This window comes from Labrus mixtus, chromosome 14 (assembly GCF_963584025.1).
Source record: "Labrus mixtus chromosome 14, fLabMix1.1, whole genome shotgun sequence".
NCBI lineage: Eukaryota > Metazoa > Chordata > Actinopteri > Labriformes > Labridae > Labrus > Labrus mixtus.
Window position 1 is genome coordinate 22,622,639 of NC_083625.1, and position 13,061 is coordinate 22,635,699.

At 45.8% G+C, this 13,061-nt stretch overlaps 1 protein-coding gene and 1 long non-coding RNA gene across 3 annotated transcripts in view; both read right to left on the reverse strand.

Moving 5' to 3' along the window:
* Positions 1–6,989, reverse strand: part of fam222ba (family with sequence similarity 222 member Ba) — a 41,411-nt gene extending 34,422 nt beyond the window's left edge. Inside the window, exons 1-2 of one of the 2 annotated variants that reach the window (XM_061056222.1) lie at positions 6,844–6,976; positions 5,595–5,693 (exon numbers count right to left, since the gene is read on the reverse strand). The gene's annotated coding sequence lies outside the window, so the exon portion shown is untranslated. Of the gene's footprint in view, positions 1–5,594; positions 5,694–6,843 lie in introns of both variants that reach the window. The other variant, XM_061056221.1, reaches the window with a different exon arrangement.
* The window catches only part of LOC132988689 (uncharacterized), a 124,940-nt gene that overhangs the window by 43,082 nt on the left and 68,797 nt on the right, over positions 1–13,061 (reverse strand). The gene's annotated exons all lie outside the window — the stretch shown is intronic.

The window sequence follows — 13,061 nt, forward strand, 5'->3', positions numbered from 1 at the left end:
GCAAACAGGACCAGAGGGTTAGGAGGTTATAAAGGGCCCCATTCTCAGCTCCGCTCCATCTCCAGCACGCCACACACACACTCAGAGAAAACACACCCACACACTGAGGCCTGGAGAAGTGGTGCGAGCCGAGATAAACCGAAGGAGGGTCATGGCAGAGTGCCGCGTGCTGACCGGCCGCTCACCTCGGCAGCTCTCTCTCCGCTCAGCCTCCGTACCGCCCCGGCTCGACGCTAAACACCCAGACCGAGCCTCGGAGCGTCCGCTGCTCTGCCAGGCATTCACATACACTCACTGCTGCTTCGTCATTCTGGAAACGATAACTCCACGATATGTGTGTGTGTGCTTCCCTCAGGTTGTTGGATTTAGCTAAAGGTTACAAAGAGCAAAAGTTTTGAATTTCAAAGTTTTACACAGCTACTTTTACTTTTTAAAAAGAAAACTGGGATTCTGAACACCTAAAATACACGAGTCAGAGTATCCTTAAAGAGGACATATTATCCTCCTTCTCCACCTTTTCAAACAGTCCCCTGTGGTCTAAATTAAACATCTGTTCTGTGCTTTGGTCAAAATATAACATGAATCAAGCACCAGAGGAGGTTTGTGACCCTATATAAACCAGCTCTCTCAGAACGCTCCGTTTTGGTGTGTGTGTCTCTTTAAATGCAGTTTGCCCCCCTGAGTTTTCCCAGTAGACATCACTACTTCGCAAGCGAGAATAAAAATGGCTGACCTGCACAAAAGTTTTGTTCTAGGCTGGGGGTGGAGTCCATGGGTGGAGATATCAGGGGAGGGTTTTTTTTTTTTTTTTACCAGAATCCCACTGTGACATCACAAGGAGAGCACATTGGAAACAGAGCATTTTCCTCTGTGTTGTAAGACTTGTGCAGACCACAAACAAAGGACTGGATGGGTTTATTTCACATTTTGTGGGTCAGTAGACACTCAGGTTACCCAAATATATGTTCAAAAACATTAATACTAAAATATATGTAAGATAACAAGGCTGGAATAACCTTTGTGCATATCTAAAACTCTGGTGAGCAAAAAAAAAAGTTAAAAGTCCTTAACTCAATCTATCTGCTTTGATTCAGGTTGCAAAGCTTGTCCCAAAAAGACTCTCAGACTGCAGCCAGAGCTGAAATCCGTCACCAATTTAGTCTCTAATGAACCCTCTGAAATATTAAAAATAAAGCCCAATTAGCCGGCAGCCTTTTACATCTCCTCCCTCTATAATCCTCTGGTAGCTTAGCCTTATCTAATGTCTGCGCGTACTCTGACACTCAGTGAGCTCACTCTCCCTCTCTCCCCCTGCACTCCATATCCCCTCCAGCTTTACTGCTGCTTTGTTGTGGCATCCTCTCTGACCCCACAGACCGGGGCAGAGTCTGAGCCTCTATGTGGTCGTGTCCCTGATATGTGCAGTCGGCATGGACACTGGGCGAGGGCAGCAGTAACCTCACACATGCAGATTACTTAAGGGTGACATGGGGCTTGCCTGTCCACCTCTTATTACACAGGGTTTTTGGTATTTAGGGGTGTCAGGGGAGGGTCAGTGATCCGGTTCAGGCAGCCTTATCTTGTGCCTTAAACAGATAACAGTATCTGCTCTTCTGCTGTTCCTGTGAGATGTAGGTGGATAAACAGCGCTGTCGTCTCCAGTGCCTGCGCCTAGTCTGATCAGACAGATGCTGTCCTAAACCCCCCCGTCCTTGTTCTTCTTCCTCCTGCTGCTGCTGCTCTTTATGCCGTGAATGTCACCAGGAGGCTTAGATTTCTCCCTGATTGCCCTCAAGCTGAAGACACAACAGTTTCAGAAAAGCCCTTCGGTCTCCGGTGTTTGTAACGTCAGGTTGCAGCTTAAGGCCTCTGGTTTGCTGATTAGGCGATCTACCCAGAAAGAGCGGCGCTGTGTGCCCTAATTGGATCTGCAGGCTAAGACTAGCCTCGGAGTACAGGAGTTCAGCACTGGAAAAACTTCAATCTGGTTTGGGACCTAAAGTTAGGCCCTGACTATCTGCGAATGTGAGTGATGTAAGAGGTTTAAAGATCCAGACTTACACCACCGAACAGCTCGCAGACATCTGACCCGTCCCAAATCAGATTAAAAACATTTTATAATGTATTCATGATGCACCGGTTCAATATCGGCCCTGTTGACAGACATGGGTAAATAACATGGCATGAGCTGATGTTAAAGTATATAGTACACCTAACTACTGATTGAGAGACGAGGTTTTATATCAGGCAGAGGAAGTCACTTGTTTGACAAACTTTGATTGTTTTCATTGTCAAACATGAGAGAAAATGTCGACACTGTGGAAGTCTGACACCAATCTGTGCACCTTCAATATTTATGACTACAAATCTAGATCATAGCAGTAATAAGAGGATAACATCGTAACGTAGCAGCAAAGAAGAGAAAATATAATCAGAGTGAGGAGAAACACCAAGTGGATAAAGCTCGTTCTAAAACCAGGGTGAACCTTGTGTTGTCTTTTACTCGTGGACGTGGAGTTGGTCTGTTTCCTGTTGGACAGGCAGGTGACAAACACCGGCTGTTAGCTTGTGCTAGCGTGCGTTAGCTTGCAGTGTAGCTACAAGCAGTAAACGTGCACACTACGTCCTGCAGTGAGGGTGAGCTTCTGGGGATGATGATCCCAGGAGGAGGGGCCCAGTTTGAATGTTTACAAACATTTCTACTGACTCCGCCTTTAAGTCCAAATGACTTGATTTCTAAGGCGGACATTATAAATAGCTTCAGTGATTTCAGACAGGTTGTTGTTTCTGCTAAGCCACAAACTGCTTACAGGTAAGCCCCCTCACGCCATCTTCACTCTCTAGAAAGGTCAAAGGTCACACGTCTGCGTCTCAAGAGATCTAAGACGCCGTGCAGTGTGGAGAACCAGCAGCAAAACCTGTTAACCACGACACCAGTTCAGAATGAGGCCATCGTCCAGATCACATTTAGTGAATATTTACAACCCGACAGAGCAAACCAGCAAAAGACAGAGAGAGATCTACTCTACTGTCATCTCGAGTAGTTTTTGTCACTTCAGTTTACGTCTGTCTCCGAGTGACATCATACAAGATCCCCTGAGGAGGCATCACTCCTTCTACACAGCATGATCTTAAAAAAACACTCTGAAGTGATTCCAGTGATGCACTAATTATTTCATGCATGTTTGAGATCACTGAAAAGAACATCTGTGAACTTTCTCCATCAGTTAGGACCTTTAACCTCCGGCCCTACCTGCAATTTCATGCAAACTAAAAAATCTTAAAGGCCACAAAAAAGTAGTAAACAAAGACACAAACTGAATGTATAATCAGCCGTACCGCCTGTGGTGACTTGGCACAACATGAGTCAACCCTGTGAACCAAACTAAATACCACGTAACAGCTGACCCACAGCCTGAGCCTGGCAGGTCAGTGGCTTGTCCTCGGAGGTATCCAGAAGTCGCCCATGATGTCCCCAAACACCTGATCGGGATGTATCATGTGGCCGCAGTTCTTTCCTCCTAGCCTGACCTGCGTTTGACCCTCAGACTGGGTCTCCTGACTTTGCCCGCTCACACAAAGGCGAGCAAACATCTGCTGCCGCTCTGAAACCGCACTCACACAGCTGAGGAGACATCGGGTGGCCTCACAGAAAAGTCTCTCTCTCTCTCTCTCTCTCTCTGAGTGGTGGGTGGCTGAGTGGGCGAGTGTGGGCTGACAGCTGCCCCGGTGACTGCACGGCTGAAAGGTGGAGCCGGCTGGTACCTGGAAAATCTCTGAACAGGGGTGGCAGCCTCATTTAGCTAATGGATTATATTCAACAAATGCATCTGAGACGAGCAGAGCGAGGAAAATAAAAAATCAGCCATGCAAATCAAATTCACAGACACCTGCAGGAGATTTATCATACACAGACCCCCGCTGGAATATGAAAGAAACAAATGTATTGCACTGGGATGAACGTGCGGTTACACATTTCCAATTCAAGCACCGTCTCTAAAACGCTACATCAAATGACTGGCTTTGAATAAACCCAAATGAGCCTCGGCCAAGTGGCTCGCTCCAGCACAGAGAATCATTGCATCAAAAAGTACGCTGGTTAGCCGAGCCGTTCCAGTCAACAATCACAGAATCAGCACTGTTACTAATCAATGTGTTTTAATGAGCGCCCTGTGAATCCCCCCCAAAAAAACAGCTGAAACATAAAAGCTGCAGAGGCTCTCTGGTTGACTCTTTGTACCTTGTGATCTGTTATTCATAGTCTCACTGTGAAGTCTGTGAGAAATAAAGCACGGCTTTGATGTTATCCTCTTATTACTGCCGTCTGAGAGCAGCCTAATGTTGGGAGTCTGATTGTTTGGATGTCACGTGGAGAATCACCAAACATCCCCGCTTCAGTGGAAGCTGCTCGCTCGCCGGTGCAATTTGCTTACAAGGATAAAGTTTGATACGGAGAGTTTTAGCATGCAGGAAAACAGAGTGGGAGTTAATGTTACACTCTACTCACTACTTTAAAGCTTCCACTCAAGTAAGCCCGAACACGTAGGTGTCCAACTTCTGCACAATTCGCTTTTTTTTCCTCCCTGCAATAGTTTAACCTCGTCTGCAGGCATCTGTCGCCCGAGAGGCTAAAGCAGCAAAGATGCTACACGAGTATTTTACAGGAGATGATCGTCCTCTGTCCACAATGTGAATCAATGCGTTCCATCAGATTTGTTAGTGGTCGGCCGTGACGAAAACAAAAACGAGGCAAACTTGCTTCCCTGACGGTTGGCCCTGAGCGAAGCCTCGAGGTCTGCAGTGACAGGTCAAAGAGTCAGCACATGACTCACGGCCAGAGCAGCAGAGACACTTTGAAACGCCACGCAGAGATCTAATTAACACATGCGCTCAAGTGCTATTTCAATTTGGAGGAAGGCTGTAATTTTCTACAAAGCTGACCAGCATGACATGAACTAATAAACCAGGCGCTCCTGACATTCAGGCTCGTCTGCTTCTCTTCTAACTCACAGAGACACACACTCCGTATTCTTCAGGATTAAACAGAAGTAAATAAACATCGGAGAGCGACGGAAATCTAACTTTGACCACAGAGACGCCGCCGCAAACGACTCCAAGCATGTACCCGAGTATCCACAGATTACTGTCATTACTGGCGACCTGCGTTGTACAGATGGGGGAGAGGCCTTACAGTCATTTGTTTCTCAGACCTAATTAATCTTCATTGTGCTGGGAAACGTAGCACCCCGATGCAAAAAGGGTTCCTCCTTCTACACGATAATTGCACAGAGTCTAGGGGCCCGAGTTTCCCAGACAACAAGGTCTGAAATTTAATTATCTGCTCTTCGGAAAATGTAAGGGGAAGAAAGCTACGTTGCTAAACTGCACTTTTGGGCGAGTAATGTCAGGCTTTTGTCGGAGTAAGCACAGGATGTCACTTAGCACATCCTCCCTGCTGTCGTGAACAAAAAACGCTCTCAGCCTTGTTGGAGGTAAAGGAGGAATATATCATTTTTTAAGCTTCAAAATGGGCATGCACAGAGGAAGGCGGGAGAGTTTTTACTTCACAAAATGGCACATTTCCATCATCTTACCATGTGCAGAGTAAACCCTGATCACTTCCATAGTCCGGGCAGCCGCAGAAGTTTGGGTTTTTAATCATATCCGTCCATCTCCATGACGTTACAGAGCAACTACAGCAACATAAAGCCAGACTCAGAGCAGCCAGAGACAACACACACAGGCTGTGGCAACATTAACATTCCTCCGTGTAAAGATCAAGCTCGGAGGGGGGAGGCACATCGATAGGATCCCATTAGTTAAGTGTGCCCTTAGGTTACCCGAAATTTGATCAGAGATAAGCCCTTTCCTTCCTTCCAGACACGAACCATTAGACGTTATGGCAAAAGAAGAAAAAAGCTCCTCTGAAACTACTCCTCCTCCTCCTCCTCCTCCTCTTTCTCCACCTCCTCTTCAGTTGTGCAGCAGGATCAGGATGAGCCCGGTGACGTCAACCTTTTGTTATCACCTTTAACACTTGCCTTTGCAGGTGGAAACACTTTCCTCCCCTGTTATATTAGGAGGTGCTATTTGCAGACAGGCAGGGGAGCAGGGAGGCTGCACAACATCTGGATCACACGTGAAGACGACTGACACTCTAAATATGGATGTATGCATGCATGTCCTAATGAGCATATCAGATGGTAGCACGGGGAGAGACAACTTAGTGACAGCTAGCACACTATGCAAGCTGAGAATAGCAGGAGATAACCACACTTCACTCCCAACTTCATGCACAGCCTCCCTTTCCCAGGAGAGCTTCCTTAACCATGAGCCTACTTCTCCCTAGAGGTGTCTGCATCGTGTTAATGAAAAATCTAATGAAGATGCAATTATGGTGATGGCCTTGCAGGCAAATTGTGCTCAAATGGATCCTCATTGGTTGATTTAATCTTGCAGGACACGAAAAGGTAACAAGCCCAATAACACAAGCCCTATTTCGATCAGGTAAAACAAGCTTTAAACAACAAATCATGACTTTTTCTAGAGTCCAAACAGGATAGTCTTAGCTCCACACATGCAGCTGAGCTTTCACATATTTACAGTAGATACACGGACATTACAGGGAACCAGTACAGTAGCTTTAAAGCCTGCATGTTGCCAGTGGAGAGTGCCAGCTGACTGCCCAGGCTCCTGGCTAGCTAACCTAGCCAGTCAGTCAGTCTGAAACATACACAGTCCCATTGTTGCCCTCTCCAGCTCTCCTGCTCATTTATGCCCCAATCTGAGAGGATGTCAGCCAGCATCGAGCCGCAGGCGTGTTATCAAGACACAACTACTTACTCTCCGTTCACCTCTGCGAAAGGCATCTTTTAGTACGTCGCCATGGTTTAAAACGGACTGATTTTCTCCCGTTGCCCTGCGCTGCCGAATCACTGCTGCTGCTGCTGTCTGCGGCAGCAACTTCCGGCGCATGCGCACTCCCTGGGACGGTTCCAGACAGAGCTGAGCGCTGCGCAGGAGGAGCCGAGTGATTTAAAGGGACAGGCTGTCTGAGAATTAATTGGACAACTTAATATTTTTTATAACTTTTACCATGTGGAAAGGCAAATTTAATAAGTGTGAAACCCTTTCACAAAGCTTGGAGACATTTTTTAGATTTTATAAAATAAAATTACAAACACTTTCACCAAGGACAAAACAGATGAATATTTCAGAAAACAGATTTACAAGATGCAAAACAAATGCCAAATGCAGGAAGTGACCTGGGATTGATTGATTGAGTGAGCGGTCAATTAGTTTGATTTGGTGGACGAGACAGACGGTCTGGGTAATATATCAGGCTCAGTTATTTATTTCCTTTACTCGTGGAAAAGGTTTTAAAATGGCCAAACAGAACATTTATGAAGAAGAAGAAAAATTCTGGGTCATACCGCAGTAGCTCACCCAGTCTGTAGGGACTTTGGCGGGAACTGGAGGGGCGCCGGTTCAAGTCCCAGTACGGACCATAGTATGGAAATTAGTCTGATTGTCAGAGAGCTGCCAAGTCACTGAGTGGGTCCTCACCACAGATTACTTAAAGAAAACCTCCCCGTCACTCGTAATGGGTCAGGCCAGATAAAGGAATGGGTCAGACATCCATTCCACGTGTTGCAGCGAGGGCTATTGGAGTCACTTCCAGAGTACCAGCTCAGGAGCCCCCCTGTGTGCAGCCCCACTGTGACAAAAAGAGTCCACAACTCCAGTGGCAAAGTCTAGAGCCTGTCAGGGCCCTAAGCAAAAATCAGTTGGGTGGCCCTCCAACCAGCGTTCATTAACATCATGTCTGCCAGGCAATGAGTGCTGTCAAGGGAGCTGTCAACCACCCTAAGGGAGGTTTCCTACTGTCATTGCAAGATTTGCACATTTTGGGTCACTGCTGTCCACTTCTCCATGTTCCTCTAACACTAACATGTGTCTCTAGTCCGTCTACAAACCCCCCAATGATGAGAAAAGTCCATCCTCTCCGTCTTCTGCCTGCTCCACTTTTCAGAAAATGTGTGCTCAAACAGGCCGTTTTGAGATTTTCCCTTCATGACATCACAAAGGGCAGTAACCCCTCCCCCAGGTGGGTGACACTCTGCCCTCTGAGTCTGCCTTCTCACCGTAAACAATAGGACATGGAGCGAGAAAGACAGAGACACCCGAGCCCTTCCAGAGAGGGGGCGTGGTCAGACACAGCTCATTTACATTTAAAGGTACAGACACAGAAACAGCCTGTTCTGAGCAGGACTGAAATAGAGGGGTTTATAGACATGATCAAATACAGGATCAGAGTGGATTTAGAAGAAGACACTTCACACACATGTTTTGAGGAGCTCTGAGACTTATTTAAACTGGTTGAAGAAGAGGAGAATATGTGACCTTTAATGATTATCAGCCTTCAGGAGCCCCCTGCTGGAGCCTCTCTGGAGTAAATGCAGTGTGTGTCTCAGTGAAGTAAACCCTCAGTTTGTCATTAAATAATTGTGTTTTCTTGCACCTCATCTTCATTTCACCTTCCATAAAAAACAAGTCTCTACATCGCCTAATGTTAAAAAGTGTTAAAGTGGCCCACACTGTGCCTCTTGCTGTGTCCCCCTCACGTTTTGCATCATTGTGCTCCTCACATATTGTTCTCTAACCCTCACTGAGGAAGATAAACCCGGTGCGAAGCCTCCACGGTCAATAGTGTCACATGCTTTGTGATTTGATGAAAGGTTCTATTTGTGTAGCCTGATGTGTCGAGCTCCCTAATCAAAGACTTATATTTCTGTGACAACTAAAATAAATTACTCCATTACGACCGCCCACCTGCCCTCTGCACAGTATTGATAGGGTTTTATTACCAGAGGGAGACAGATGGACGACACTGAGGACTGTGGCAAGCTATGAGAGCGTGTGCGAACGTCATGTCAGGTTAGAAGCTGCACAAAAGTAATCAAATCATTTGATTGTAGAGGGAAAATTACACACGTTCAGCTCTGCAAAAATGTCTGAACTAAAGCTTTGTGCAGGGTAACTCCACGGCCTGCAGGCTTCCAGTACAGGACCGAGCTTATTACAATACTCCTGCCAATTTAAGGCCTGCAAGCTTCACTTCCCCCATCCGCCTGTAAAAGAAGGGGAGAAATTTTGTGTGAAAGCCCAATCACACACTGCGCTCTCAGTTCAGCAGGTGGGGAAGTAGCAGCAGCAGGCTCCATCAGGCAATAATACAAAGTTAATGATGCAGAATGGTGTCTTTCTCCATTCCAAAGAAGACGTCAATACAGGATGTTTAAGGACGCTGCTCCTAATTACGCTTTTTAAATTCACCACCGATGTGATTGATGATTTCAAAGAGGGGTCTTATTGATCCACTTCACAGACAAGTCACATCGATTGCAAGTCTCGAATGAATAAAAGTTTTTTCTCCCCCACGGAGCGAAAGACTGTACAATCAGAGCATCGCTGTGACCTATATGGGTAGTTTGGGAGCTAAATCATCTCTTTAAAAAAAAAAAAAAAAGGCAGACAGAGCGGGGACGTATGGAGCAGTGATTGCTGGATCCGGGGGACCTTGGGGGGACCTTCAGCGGCGTCACGTCACACGCCAACAGTTGACTCTCACCAGGTTTCTCATTTATCAAACGTGGAAACTCATCCAGCCGTTCATTAATCTGTGGGATGCTTCACAAATAGCCTGTCTGAGTCGGAGTCCTCGGCGTGAAAAAAAGTTGAGGAGCGGCTGTTTTATAGACAATCAGCCAGCTGTGCAGCATCACGCCTCTCACTGCAATCAGCGGTGATGGAGTGATGGATGCTCTGACGCGCTGACAGATTGTTTTTCCCCCCACCTCTGCTCCGTGTTGACATGCCCCATGGCTCGTGTTTATTATTCCGTGAACTTTGTGATTCCTCGTGAGCAGCCAGGTTGTAGTCTTAGTGCAGAAGCTGCCAGTTATTGCGTGTCTAATTCCAGCAAATTAACGAGGGAGGCTGCCGCAGCAAATCCTGGAGTTGCAGAAAGTCGGCGTCTGACTTTCCATCCCCGGTTGCGGCTGCAGAAAAAGCTGCATGCTCAACGACTTATTCTCTGTCAATACGAAGTGTTCTGTTTGAATGACAGAAAACTGTCGACAAGGCAATCTAAGCTGCTTTCGGGAACAAATAAACCATCGGAACCTGGTCACGAGAACATTATTCTCCATATTTTATCAGGCTGCTTCCATCAGCATGAGGGACTTTATAGGAGAAAGATTTAGAGCAATAAAAAACCATCTCCTATGGTCTTTTAACAGTCAAACATATCACTAACTACAAGTGCTTTCACACCTGCACAAAACTTCTGAAAAAAGTTTCCTGCTGAGCGTCATGTGTGAACACAACCAGCTGAATGTTTCTCTCTTCACCTGGAGTTTCTCCTCCAGCCTCCTCGTATTTATTCTGCAGAAAGTCAGAGTGAGCTGATGTGAGAACTCAGCAGGATATAATCAGGAGAATTCACCTGGAGCGAGTGGGAGGGGGTGGTGATGTTTATTCTCTGTGATCGCTGCACGACCATAGACTGTCTGCACGCCACCTCTACCATCTCTGTGCTCTAATGAACCTGCTGCATTATGTTTCCTGTTCTCCAGTATGTTCTTCTCCACTCTTCAGTTCAGATTGTGATTCTGTTCAACTACATGTAGCATTTATATAAAGACACATATTCTTCTAATAACGTTGTGTAGCTCAGGGGTTCCCATACTTTTCAGCTGGGGACCCCCACTGTCCTTGTCGTTGGTCAAAGAAAATTAAATATCACATGTCTCATGTTATTATCTTGTTTGATCATGTCAGGTAAAGGAAGAATGTGCGACTTTTTGATCCAGTAGATGTTGCACTTGAGCACCAGCAGGACAAACTGCTGTTTGGCCACACCTCCTCCATACTGAAGCCTCCGCTCTCCTCCAGAGACACACCTCCAACCCCTCTCCACTCACGTTCACATGAAGGTGTTAAGCGCAAGTGGCGGACAAAATTGTACTATGCTCGAGCTGCAGTCACCTGTGTCCTGCATTGTTGGACACAGGTGCAATGCAGACTCTCAGCTGTGAACTTTGCTTTTTTTACTTCCTTCCATTTACCATGCACCTTAACAGCCTCTGCTTTATCTGCTCTCATGCACTTTATTCTAGCCTTTCTATTTCAGTATTCATACAGCTCTGGTTACTTTATTCCTGTTGTTCTTATCCATCATTGCACAACAGTCACTTTATTTATCTCATTTTTACCTTTACAGTTATATTGTTTATATTAGTTCTGTTGTTCCATTATTCACCATGCCCCTTATTAACTTATCATTTAGTATTTGCCTACTTGCATATAGCTCTGTATATATATATTTATTTCTCGTTTACTGCACATAGTTGTGTTTACATCTGGTCACTACTGCACATAGTTATGGTTACATCTGTTTACATCTGTTAGTCTGATCACTGTCCACTTATATCTACTCTTTTATATTTTGTATTTTTAAGTTAAGTTTAAGCTTTAAGTTGTATTTAAATTGTCACTTTATATTTAGGTTAAAATGTTTTGTACTTGCACTGTTGTTAATTTACTGCGCTGTGTGCCTTTGAATTGCCCCCCGGGGACAAATAAAGTTTTTTGATTTGAATTGTGTTAGCATGCTAATGCTAGCGCTCTTCAGTTAGCTCGTAGCTTCATATTGCATGTAAAGTGAAACAGAATGATGGTGATCTAAAAACTCTCTACTTGACATCCAGATAATCAGTGAGTATGTTCTTCTTCTTCTCTAGTCCTTCATTAAAACAGCTTTTATACACAAGGGGAGGAGCTGGCCGTCCCGTCCATGTAAACACGGCTCTGACAACAACACAGCCAGCGGGACTCGAGCTTCTCACTCATTGTAGACAGTCATGACTCAGAGAGACATTTACACAGGAGATACTGGATTTCTGCTGTATTTATGTGGAACATGTCGCACATTCTTCCTTTAAGTCACAGAGCTGTAAACTACACCAGGTGTTTAAAATGTTTAAATGAGGAGCACCAATGGCCTAGCCCTAGTGGTTATAGCTTGGCCCCATGAACGGGGGTTGTGGTCCTCCAAGCGGGCGTCCTGGGTTTGATTTTGACCTGTGGCTCCTTTACTACATGTCGTTCCCCGCTCTCTCTCTCTCTCCTCGGTCTCTGGCTCTATCCACTACAGTAACATTTGAAAAATGCATTAAAGTGTTAATCATAACAACAAAAAAAGATTTACAGGAAAACAGATTGATTAGGGATCAACAGCCCGTCGAATCGCTGCAGCATGAGGCAGGTTTTCCATCACACCGCGCTGAATCTCATTGGCAAGTGCACTTCAAGAGGCAAAGTGGGCTACAGCTTATGATTAAATGGTCTGCAGGCGAGGCCTTTTTGTCTTTTTTTTTTAGACAGAGAGAGAGAGAGAGAGGAGAGGGAGAGAGGGAGAGAGAGGGAGAGAGAGGAGAGAGAGAGGAGAGAGAGAGAGAGAGAGAGAGACAGGGAGAGAGCTCTTTCTGAAGGCCAAAGTTAATGCAGTCATAGAAAGAACTCTGATACACTCCCACGTGAAATGGCCATGTGAGGAAAGCCCGGAGGGAGAAAAGGCCTTGAATGAATTTAAGAGAGAGAGGGAGAGGGAGAGGGAGAGAGAGAGGGAGAGAGTGGGAGGGAGGCAGATAGAGAGAAAGTTCAAACATTACTGATCCTCAAACATCCTTTTTGGTTTCTGGTTCAATTGGAATCTGGCAGAATCCTAAGTGTCTGCTAAAAGCTCCATTTTTTTGTAGCTCTTCCTCCTGCATCTCTGCCGAGCTCTCAGAGTTTGATGCTGACAGATTGTGAGCTACCTGATATCCTTCATCATCCTCCCCCCTTCAGTGGAGGTGTTTGTTCCGCCCCGAGCAAGTCCTCCAGGACTAACAAACAGCCGGCGAGCTTGATGGACTACAGGGAGACATCTGCTCTGCCCAGCTTTGCCGTAGAGAAAGAAAACAACGCGTTACAGTAATCAATCAATGTGCAAAGTG